Below are 12,306 nucleotides of genomic sequence, written 5' to 3'. Positions count from 1 at the left end.
TCTTGTGGACTCTCATGATTCCACAACCCTAAGATGACCTTACTGTGTGATTCTCATAACAGTTACATTCTTCAGCTAAGACCAGTTGGGGCCTCCAAGATCTAGGGAAGGCAACGTGACAGCTGCTCGTTTGTAGGAGAATCCTCCCTCCTTGGAGAGCCCTCTCTCCTCGGAGAGTCCTCCCTCTAGAGACCTCCTCAACCTCCTCTTGTTATAGAGCAACCCCGATATTAAACGGGTTCCTGGCTGTGGGTCCTCACCCGTGCGCTTGAAAGGGACTTATGAATACTCTACTACAGACACACACAAAAGGTTAATAAAAGGTTTATTTACAAGAGAAAAGGAAATAAGGAAAATGTACAACTCAGGGAGAAAATAGGGAAATAAAGTCTTTAATGCGTCCTACCCGATCCGACGACCTGGAAACCCAAAGTCACTCTCTGAGCTGGCCGGACGGCTGTGAGCTGGCAGAGAGCCAAAATGGAGAGCCCCCCAAAGCCCACGTGTCTGCCTTTTGTATCCACCTGGCTGCTTAACCCCACCCTCAGGTCCCAGCCACCTTCCCTTTGGTGGTGATGGGATTTGGAGTTCCCAGTGTCTTTGGCTTTGACCTGGGGTGGGGGTGGAGTCCACAAAGCCTGTATGGAATTTGCTTTGGGACATCCTTTTCCCCCTAACACTCTGATTACATCCATCAGGTGGGATCCAGTTGTTCTGATTTTAACAGCTCCTTTAATTCAGTTTTGTTTCAGCGTGTACAATATGTAAGGCTCTAGGCCCCACAGCAGAAATAGAAACAACAATAGTTCCTGCCTTCCAGCGCACACTGTGGTCAACAGTGTGGTTGTCGGGTATGTGGCGGTGATTCCCAGCCAAGCTTCTCTGGTATGGCAGAGATGGGACTTTCAAGGCCAGAGGGCAAGGGTATGCTTCCCAGCCTCATCTCTTAGGATTGTAGGAACCACCAACAAGTGAAGCTATTTTACTTTTTTTTCCATTTAAAGTCACCATTAGCAATTCGACTTGTTGTTACATTGCCTTCATAATGATCATTTTTACTAACTGTACATTGTTTTATCAAATAATAGAATTAACCTAAATAGCTACCTGTTGTCAACCCTAAGTAGTTCCAGTTTTGTGTTACAGTAAAAATTGCTGCAATTAATATCTTTGTCAATATAAGCTTTGCTGTATTGAATCATTTCCTCAGGAAATAGGGTAAGTTTTGCCTACCTTTTGTGGAAGACGAGGATGCTGTAGCAACAATTTTTGCATTATCATGCTGCATTAGCAACAAATGGGTAAGACCAGAACTATCCTTCAGCAGAGGTGTTTCAATAGTGCTACATCCATTCAGGGGTCTGCTCTGTACCTGTTCAAAAGTGTGGGGATTATACATAATAGCCAAAACACTGGAAACAAGCCCAATACCCATCAGCAAATGAATAAACAAAATGTGGCATACATTCCAGGCAATGGAATAGCATTCCACCATAATCAGGAATGAAGTTCTAATAATGCCACAACATGAATGGACCTGGAAAGAAAGCCTTATGCTAAGAAGTCAGACACAGAAGATCACATAGCATAGGGGTCCTTTAATAGGAAGTGTCTAGAATAGACATATCCATAGAGGCAGAAAATAAGATAAGTAGCTCTCAGGAGTTAGTGGGAAAGAGCAATTGGGGAAGGTTTACTGATGAGTATGAGCTTCCTTTGAGAATGATGAAATTGTCCTGGAATTAGGGTGAAGGTTGTCCAGTCTTGTGAATATCCTAAAATCCACTAAATTGTACATTCCAAAAGAACGAAGTTTACAGTATGTGAATTATATCTCAGTAAAAGAATGAGGAAGTCCTGTATTGCTGTGACCTCTTGTGCTTGGAAAAAAGCAAAGTGTAGAGTAATATCTATACTCTACCATTTTTGTAAAGTATTTTTTTAATCTTTGGTGATTGAGATTACAAGTTCTATGCAGAAGTATATCTGTACTGCCCTCTGCAATAAAGTTAGACATGAGAGCAGCTACTTTTTCTTTACAGTAGAGAACCTGCTCTGAGCCAGGTGCTGAGATAGTGCTTTATGACTTCCATGTAAAGATATAATCATCCTCATTGTTTCAGATGATAAAATTGAGATAAGAGAGACAAGATACTGGCCAATGTGATACAAGGAAATTGTCTCCACCAGGAATCAGACCCCTGCCTGTGCAACCCCAGAGGTGAATCAGCAGCTTGGGTGCCTGGAGGCTAGTCCTCAACTTCCTTTGTTTCAGGGATTGGCTAGCCCTGCCCAGGCCAGGAGGCTGCTATGCTTCAGGGACCAGAGCTTATGCCGGTTTAAGCATTTACAACGAGAGGTTCTTTATTCTTTTATTTGAGTGTAGTGGAAAAGGGACTTCAGAAAGTCAGCTTTGCTGCAGACTAGGCTCTTATCACTAGATGAGAATATTTCAGTCACTCCTAGTTGATTCACTCATGTTCCCCAACATTCCACGCCTTATCTCCTGATGGGAGTTTTATAGTAGTTCCTGACTAGACCACCTGCTGCCAAACATTCCATGCTCTTTCACAGAGCTGTTGTTTGTTAACTAGAAAACATTCCCTGCATAACGGCCACTCAGTAAACTCCTACTTTCCTGTCAAAACCCAGCTCATATGTCCCTTCTGGTTTTTATTTTTTCTCCTTAACAATATCACTTATTTGATGCTCCCACTTAGAACCTGTATAATAATGCCAGTAATATCAATACTAGTAGTTACCAGTCAAGAGCCCTGACTATGTGCTAGGCAATTTTAAGTTTTGATGAACTTGTTCCTTTTAATTCTCACCGGAATGATGCAATAAAAATATAATGATTTACATTTTCTTCAGATGAAGAAACAACCAAGTGAGGTTAGGAAATGTTCCCAGCATCGCACAATCAGGGTGTGAAGCAACAGGTCTTTCTGACTCCAAAGTTCATTTGTCTCTCCTGACACCACATCCCCTCTCTTGTACCAATCACATCTAATTGCGACTACTGCTGGTCACTGTCTTCACTATCACCCTACAAGCCTAGGAGGCAGGGAGTGGCTCTAATTTCAAGATTGCCAACCCTGTTGCCCAGTGTGGGGTCTGCTACCAAATAGCCCATCCTAAAGTAATAGGAGTGAAAGGTGAATCACCCCATTGGTGGGCACCCAGCCCGGAAAGTAAGAGCCTGTGTTTGTTCAATTCCCGCAGATGGGACAGGCCCATTATCTCTCTTGGAAGGGCGATAAAAGGGGAGGTCTTGCCTCCTTGAGGACTTGCAGATGTTTCCTGAGGCCCTGAGAGCATTTCTGTGTCTGACCTACCCCCACCAGTCCATGCGCAGCCAGGAAGGCCGATTTGAGGGCTCTGCTGGAGTGAATGTCAACAACAAACTTCAGCAACTCCTGGAGATGGCCCTGAACTGGCAAGGCCAGTCGAGGCTCCTGGAGGGTAGCGGCCCATCCCCAGCTTGTTGGATTCTTGCTGAAGCCCAGCAGGAGCTTCACTGTAGGCACAGCAGGAAGGGTGGTTGAGGCCTCCAGCTCTGCCATCAGCTCTGCTTTGAAAACCAACGGAGCCACTTACTAAATTTGTGACCTCCAGGGCAAGTCTCTCAATTGTTTCATTTTTAACAGGGAGTAACTGCCTTCTTTTCAGAGTTATCAATAAAAAGAGATAATGCAGACTGATCTGTGGGTACCAGAAGTCAGGAACCTGGGAGTGGGTTTCACAGGTAAAGGGGTCAGTTATGTGATAGACCAGACTTCTTAGGGTGATCTTTTTTTTTTTTTTTCTTTTCTTTCTTTTTTTTAAAATTTCTTTATTTATGTATATATATATATATTTATAATAAATTTTATTTTTATATTCCCCATACAATTGCAACCCCCTTATTTTGACCTCAATCCCTCCCCCCCCCCCCCCCCCACCCCACATAGAGTGTCTCTGGTTCATAGTTTTTTGTTGATTTTGATTTTCACTTTCTTATAGTTATTCATTTTCCTGGTCCCTTATTTAAGTTTTCTAGATTCCTGCTATGAGTGAGACCATCCGGTATTTTTCTTTTTCTTTTTGGCTTATTTCGCTGAGCATGATCCCTTCCAGTGCCATCCATGTTGCTGCAAATTGCATGTGTTTATCTTTTTTGAATGCTGAGTAATATTCCATGGTATATATGTACCACATCTTCTTGATCCAGTCATCTCTTTTTGGGCATTTGGGTTGTTTCCAAAGCTTAGCTATTGTAAACAGTGCTGCTATAAACATAGGGGTGCAGGTACTCTTTGGAATGGATGTTTCTGTGTCCTTTGGGTAAATACCTAGGAGTGGAATTGCTGGATCATATGGAAGCTCTATGTTTAGTAGGTCCAGAAATCTCCACACAGCTCTCCATAGTGGTTGGACCAGTTTGCACTCCCACCAACAGTGCAGGAGAGTTCCTTTTTCTCCACATCCTCCCCAACATTTGTTGTTGCTAGTTTTTTTAATATGTGCCATTCTCACTGGTGTGAGATGGTATCTCAATGGAGGCAGATCTTGGCGGCAACATCTGTTGAGTTATAGTGCTGCACCCCTGAAGCTTACATAATGTCATAAACCAGAGTTACCTCTTGTGTCCTGCATGTTCCACATCACTTTTTCATGACCTTTTAATATACTGGTCCCTGTGCAATAGTGGAATCATTGGTTTTGCATCAGAGTAAAATAAAATAAACCCATTGCCTTTGAAATATAAAAAGAAAAAAAGAATGCAGAGAAAGCCCTTAACTCTACAGCACAGCGTCTACCTACAGCAAGGAAGCTAACAATGATAACAACTAAACACATAAAACAACTCCTGTTAAATAGTTCATAATAGATTTTTATTGTTTGCAAGTAAGAATCCTGACCAGTTCAGTTAATACTATTCACTGGGGAAGCAACACAGTTTTCTAGATGGAACATCCACTCGGGCTGGAAGGATTGGTCTCCTGGCCCAAGACAATCGTTGTCTAAAAAGTGACATCCCGTCCCACATGAGCCCCTGCTGTCCTTCCTCTGCATCCCAGCATTGAGACTGACTGAGAAGGGAGAAGCCTGGTCAAGACTCTGTTCCCAGCCAGCTCCAACAATCCCATCTCTTTCGGGAATCCCTATGCAAGTTTGAACAATTACCTATTATTATATGACCTGTTTTTCGAAGAAAGAGAATAGTAATTTTTTTTTTGTTGTACCCTATTTAAGAGCATTTGCACAGGGATTATTTTATTTACATTACTGCAGCACACAAATACCCCCCTTCCCCCCAAAAAAAAGAAGATGGACCTTATTTTCATTGTATTTAAATCATTCGAGTTCTGGTTTTCATCTACAGGCTTCAGAGAAGAAATTGATTGAATTGTGCAGTTTGGGTTCCTAATATTCCACTGCATACTCTTTCATATATACTTCTCCGTGTCTCAACATGTTTTATATTTGTCATTTTTAAGCTTGACTTAATATTCCTCCAAGTGGAAGGGCCAGAGTTTGTTCATTCACCTGTCACTTGGCACCTGGGTACTTCCAACTTTCTTCTCCGATGTATAATACTATCAAGCATTATTAAACAAGTTTTGAAAATAATCTTTGGAAGTATTTCCTTAGCATAAATACCTAGAAGCAGAATGAGGGACTTAAGGGTAGGACTAAGTTTTCTGCTCTTGCTATTTACAGTTACACCATCCTGAAGATAAAACAAACTCACAGAGGTTGCCCACATGTGCCCTCCTGCAAAAGGAAAGAAATACAGCCCTGCCCATGAGATGACAAGACACTGCTGGGCCAGGCAGAATTTCCTGGAAGGGGCTGGACTTTTCTTTTCCATGAGAACATCTTCAACTGATATCCCAGATCTGTCACCTTCTTCAAGGCTCCCCTCCCCAATGACCTCTGAGAGTTGTACAGTGATATTACATAGGATTGAGGTGACATTACATCGGACCAGAATCCCCCACAAGTTCCCAAGAGTCGTATGCCTGCAATGGGCAGGAGCAAATGTTTCACCTGAACAAGCAACACAACAGGTGGAGGGAGCTCTATGCAGTCTGGAGTTAGAACACCTAAGTCCAGGCAGGGCAGGTCGCCCACCTGTTCCTGACTGGTACTCCCTCCCAGCCGCACCTGGATGGTAGCTTCCCGAACTCACACAATTTTAGATGTGTTCTCCTCGCTTGGGACTTTGATTCCTGGGAGAGGGCATGGAGCCATTTATGCTCCCATATGAACTATTTATCAGGAAGGACCCTGAGAACTAGACTGATTGGAGGAGGAGCCCAGGAAGCCACTGAAGCCCCTGGAGCAGGTGAAACACATTTTCAAAGAGGCTCTCTCCCTTCCCTCCGACTTCTGACCTTAGGGCTCCCCAGCAGTGGGAGGGGTGCAGACAAACCCTCCTGAGGGGCATTAGCCTAGATAGGATTCTGGGATGGAGATTTCCTGTTGGATTTGAGAACTGAGCGGCAGATTCCAGCGGAGTGGCCCCAGGAACGCCTCCCAGCCACCCGGGGGCACCTGACTTCACAGTTCCCGTGACAGCTGTGCTGTGTCTGCTTCGGTGTGTGGCTCTGCCACTCTGGGCATGGACCCAGCCTCATGTTTCAGTCTTAGCCCAGCGCAGTGCAGTAGGTTGTGGCTCCACCACAGCCTCCTCTCAGATCGTATCTCCTTCTCCTCTCCCCCTCACTCACCATGATCTCCCTATTCTGGCTTTTCCCTTCCTCATGCAGTCTGCCTGGAGCCTTCGCCAGTTGTGTTCCTTCTCCTTATCTCTCCCAGGTTTACTTCCTGGTCCTCATCCAGGCTTCTGAGCCATGGACCAGAGGGTCTGCTGCCCCAAGTGATTTTCTGTGGCCTTATCAGTCTGTGTTTTCTTCCTAGCATGGTCATTTCCTAAAATGAGCTTATTTATCTATCTATTTTTTACCTATTTACCCATTTGTTGTCAGCTCCCTAAGCAGAATGTCAGCTCCACGCAGACAAGGAAGACACTGTCAAGGAAAGCCTGTTCAGTTCTCTGCTCAGAGCCAGTACATACCAGGGGTCCATCAAGGATCCCAGGCAGGATTGTCCTCATTTTTCTTAATTCAGTTTCATCATTTTTCTCCTAAATGGGATACACATACTGGGGTGGAGGGCGCAAAGCCCTGGCAGGCTGCTTGCAGAGGGGGGTTCCCATTTAACACAGCAGTTTCACCTGGACGGTGATCTGAGCCACCTCCTACCCAAGCCTGCAGAAGATGCACACTTGGGCTGTAAGGTTCTGGGGGTGTGGGCAGGACCCAGAAGGCAGAAGTTCATAGAGCCAGACTTCAGTTCAATGTAAAAAGAAGTTAACAGAAGGGCCTCCCTGGTGGTGCAAGGGGTTAAAGCACTGCTCCATGAAGCAATCCACAGCCTCGGCAGCATGAGTTCAATCCCCGGCTGGCCAGGGAGCAACCCACATGGTGAGGCAGACCTCTCCTGTCTCGCCCACTGCTCCCCTCAGCAGTGTATTTCAGTCAGTCTGCCTGTTCTGTTCTCCACTCTGTCTCTGGTGAATCCTCTCACCCCCCACAACTCTGGCCTGCACCCCAGCTCTTTCATGCATAAATAAACCTTAAAAAAAAAAGAAGTTGTAGGGTAAGGAAAAATGTCAGGCTTCTCTACCCTCCCACCATCAGGACAGATGATGGATCCTTGCGGTCTTGAATGCATGCTTGATGGCGGGCACCTGGAGTAGGGTGTGGGCGTAGGTAGATGGGATTCACCTGGGCTTTTAAGGTCAGCGTCACGGGAATGCCAGCAGAAGCCAAGAAGCTGAGAACGAATAGAAGCCGAGAGAGAAACAGAGAAGGCCGGAGAGCCCTGATAGAGTGAAGACCTGCTGGGGGCTGGGAGGCCTGCCAGCCTCCCTGCCCCCAAGCACCCCTGCCTGCCGTGTACCTGGTAATCCCAATAAAAGACCTGCAAAAAACCACTGAGGACCCTGACTCCTCCTTTACCCAGTCTGCTGGATCTCAGAAAACCTGCATCGTGTCCATTCCTGACCCTACAGAAGTTAACAGTAGACAGGCAGTCAGGATGCTGCTGCTGCCTGGGCCAGGTCCACACCTGTCCATCCCTCTGTGGCCCACTCACCAGCTCTGGTCACCATCACCCCTTGGACTGCGTGTCAATGCTCAGGCTCAGACACTGGTTCTTGCAACTATTTCTCAGCGCAGAGGCTGGGGACTCTGCATCGTTGAGTGCACCAGATCAGATGCTCCCTGTCTGCTGCTCCATCTCCAATCTCAGTGGTGTGGCTGAGAGCAGTTTATTTCTAATCTGCCTCCTGTGGGCTGCAGGGCCTTCGGGGGAGTTGGGGGGGGGGGCGATGGCAAACTGGGTCAAGATGCTAGTGGGGAAACCAGACTTAGAGCTCAGTGACCTGCAGCACCAGGGCATGGTTCATGACTACGCCTGCCCCACCTGCTGTTTGCCGAGCACCAGAAGCTAATCTTCCAAATCAGGAATGCGGCACGGAGAAGAATGTGAGTTGCAGGCCCTGTGTCCAGTTTCTGTGCGAGCTTCGCTATGTCCTATCCTCTGAACCTTGGTGTTCCTTTCCAGAAAAGAGAGAATGTTTGGATTAGACCTACACATGTTTCAGACCTTCTCTTCTCCTTTAACGTTCTAGGAGGCTAGCACCAAACCTCAGCTGTGAAAAACTTAAACCGAAGGCCACGGCTCGAGCGCAATCTCCAAGTCAGCTGGTCATCTTTCTCAGCTGACAGTCTGGCAGGGAATCCAGGGCCCTGAACTTCAGCAGCAGCAGCTCCTGTCTTCTCACCCTGTCTGTGTTTATTCACAGCTCCGGCTGTGCAGATGACATCAGTATGTGATCTGTCAGTAGACAGCGCCTGAGATGTCCATCATGAGAGGGATGAGCTGAGTCAGGTCCAGAGTCACCCAGGAGGCTTCCCTGCACCCCCCGCCCCCCACCCCTGGTTGGTCCCCTTGTCCAGAGGGCAGGGGAGGGACTTTGCGCCTCTGTCTTTGACAGCGGAGGGGCTCCAAGGGCAGGATTTATGCCAAGACCTCCCTGGATATGGCAGGCCGGGCAGGCCCCACTGTGGTCCTGAACCTAGAGTGAAGAAGGAATGTAATGAGAAGGAGGGGGACTTTTCATGATGCTGTCTAGATGGTAATTTCATGAGGTTTTTTGTTTTACTCTGCTTTCTGAGACCTGACTTCATGGGAAGAACCGGGAAGCCAAACCCTGAACTCCTGCGGCCATTCTCTGTCCTAAATCAGCTCTCCTGCTTTCACCCCATGAGAGTCCTGCAGGAGTGAGAGTTACAGAGCCCTCATGGTTGAACAAGCATTTCCCAAGCATCTTCTCCGAGCTAACTTCAGGTTGGGAACTGGCGATTACAAATGAATCATTCGTTTTTTAATGTTCTGTGCGATGTGTATGTGTGTGTGTGTATTATACGTACATACATGTTGGGGCATATTGACATTATTCATTGTTTATCTGAAATTCAACAATTTTTATTTTAAATTTTTATTCATTTACAAAGTTATGTAAGTTTCAGGGGTGCAGTGTCTCACCTCAATAAATGTCTACACCACACTCAAAGATCTGGTACCACTCACCACTATCAAATTGGGCTCTTTCACTTGCTCCTCCCACGTCCCTCCATTCCTTTGTGATAATCACTATTTTATTTTCAGAATCTTGAAGTTATTTTTGTTGGGTTTTGTTAGTTCTTTTGCTTTGTTTCTCATGAATGAAACCATCTGGTAATTGTCTTTCACTTTCTGGTTTATTTCTCTTAGCATAATCCCCTGAAGTTCCATTTGTGTTGTTGCAAATGGCAAGATTGCATCTTTTCTAATAACTGAATAGTGTTCCATTGAGTATACATACTACATCTTCTCTATCCAGTCATCTGTCAGTGGGCATTTAGGGTGTTTCCACATTTTCACTGCTGTGAATAGAGCTTCAGAAATACAGATGCTTGGGTCAACCAAGCAATCTTATGACATGATCTGTTGTTCGGCAATGCTTGACTTATAAGTATATTTGGTTGTGTATATGGGGAGGGTTGCTGGCTGCTGATTATTCTACTATATTCATGATGTCAGGCCATGAAATTCAAATCTAACTGAGATGGAGACAGCTGCCTCAAATAGCTCAACAGCGTGTCTGCATCCTAAAGACCTGGATTCCTTGGACACCTGAGAAGTCAAGTACCCACACCTGCCTCTCCTAGCCCTGGATGCCAGGTACACATTCCAGTGATACCTCGCATGAGTGAAGGAGGCTCTTTAAGAGGGCTGAGGTCGGGGAAGCAGGCAGGCAGAGGAGAATGACTCCTCAGAGAGTCTAGAGGGCATTGGAATCCCAGGTCATGACATTCTTCTGGCCTTGATACACTATGTGGGAAGACAAGATTTTGGAAAATCAGATGTGTTCCAATGTCTTTTGAATGCTGTAGGGGCAGGAATGGACACAGTGCAAGTTTTCTGATCCAGCAGACCGGGTAAAGGAGGAGTCCTGGAACCCTCAGTGGCTTTTCAGGCTTTTATTGGGATTTACCAGGTATACAGCAGGCAGGGGTGCTGGGGGGTGGCAGGGGTGCTGGGATGTACCACTGTTTATCCCAGCCCCCAGCAAGTCTTCACTCTGTCTGGGCTCTCTGGTGATATCTGCTGCTCTGCTCTCTCGTGGTTCTGCTTCTGCTTCTCTGCTTCTACTGCTTCTCTCCTCACGGCTTCTTGTTCTACTTCTGTCTCGGCTTCTGCTGGCATTCCCGTGATACAGCCCTTGAAAGCCCAGTCTTAGCCCAGGTGAATCCCATCTACCTATGCCCACACCCTATTCCAGGTGCCCGCCATCAAGCATTTATTCGGGACCACAAGGTTCCATCATCTATCCTAATGGCAGGAGGGCAGAAAAGCCTGATACTTTTTATCTTACCCTACAAATGCTTACTGTGAGGCAGGTTTGGCTCAATGCTTCACATGCATTATTTTGTTTGACCTTGAGCCCTGGGAGATAAATATGATGATCCTCATTCTACAGAGGAGGTAACTGAGTCATCAAGCTTCAATGACTGGTCCAATATCGTATGGTTAAAAAGACCACTCTTTACTGTTAAACTACTGTCTCTCTTAGCTATAGCAGCAATATAAAATAATAAGTTGAGGAAGCAGTTGTGGAAATCATTCTGGAGTTGAGGTTTAAATAAATGACTATGAGTCTCAGTTCTTCCATTTATTAGTGTGGTGACCTTGGGTAAGTCACTAGCCTTCTTTAAGTGACAATATACTGACCTATAACCTGGGGATAATCACTCCTATATCACAGTCTAAGTAACTCACTAGTACTGTTACCACCACCACCATCTCCACCTTCCCTCCAGAGTGGCTCAAAGCTCAAATAGATGATGATTGGAAAAGTTCTGTGTGTTCTGCACCTGTCAGTAACCCCCTTTATCACAATGATAGCAACCTAAGGGAAAGAGTTATTTGTGGAGTCCAACCTCATTCCTCCCCTAAATGGTTCAAATTCTTTGCTCTACAGCCAACTCTGATGACGAACAAGGCTTTGACTTGCTGCCCACTGGGAATGACGTCCTTCTGTAGATCTCCAAGAACTGCAACAAATACTTTTCTGAGCTTATTTTAGCATCAGCTTATTGAAACAGGATTTTAACATGTAGTTTCATGGCTGGGTGCTTTGCAAGAAATGTGAGCTTACAATTTAAAACATCCTTCCCTTCATTGTCTGGCCATGGAGGCAGATCAAGGATGTTGTTGGTAGGCATATCCCCAAAGTCTAAATGAGTTCTGATGTTGGCTATTCCTGATTATTGAAGCAATAGGTGCTCATTATAAAAAAAAATTGGAAAATGCAAAAAAAGCATGAAGGAGAAAAAAATATGAATACCTGTAAGGCAATCATTCAGAGATAAAAATTGCTAATGTTTTGGGATGTTTCCTTTGGGTCTCTTATTTTACACCACATACATATGTTATTTTACATAATTGAATCATTGCAAAGGTAGTCATGTAACTTATTCTTTACAAGACTTTTATTTCTAGAGCAGTTTTGACTTCATAGCAAAATTGGGATGCAGCTATAGAGATTTCCCATATACCCATTGAACTCTTACATGCATACTCTATGACCTATAACCTGGGGATAATCACCTACTTGTCAATGTCTCCCACCAGACATTTTGTTACCATTGATGAACCTACAAGGACACATCATAACCATTGAAAATCCGTAGTTTAGATATAGTT

The sequence above is a fragment of the Talpa occidentalis genome, unplaced genomic scaffold (assembly GCF_014898055.3).
Source record: "Talpa occidentalis isolate TD23 unplaced genomic scaffold, MPIMG_talOcc4v2.1 talOcc4.7, whole genome shotgun sequence".
Lineage (NCBI taxonomy): Eukaryota > Metazoa > Chordata > Mammalia > Eulipotyphla > Talpidae > Talpa > Talpa occidentalis.
The sequence above is the reverse complement of the archived record's forward strand: the minus strand, read 5'-3'. Positions refer to the sequence as shown.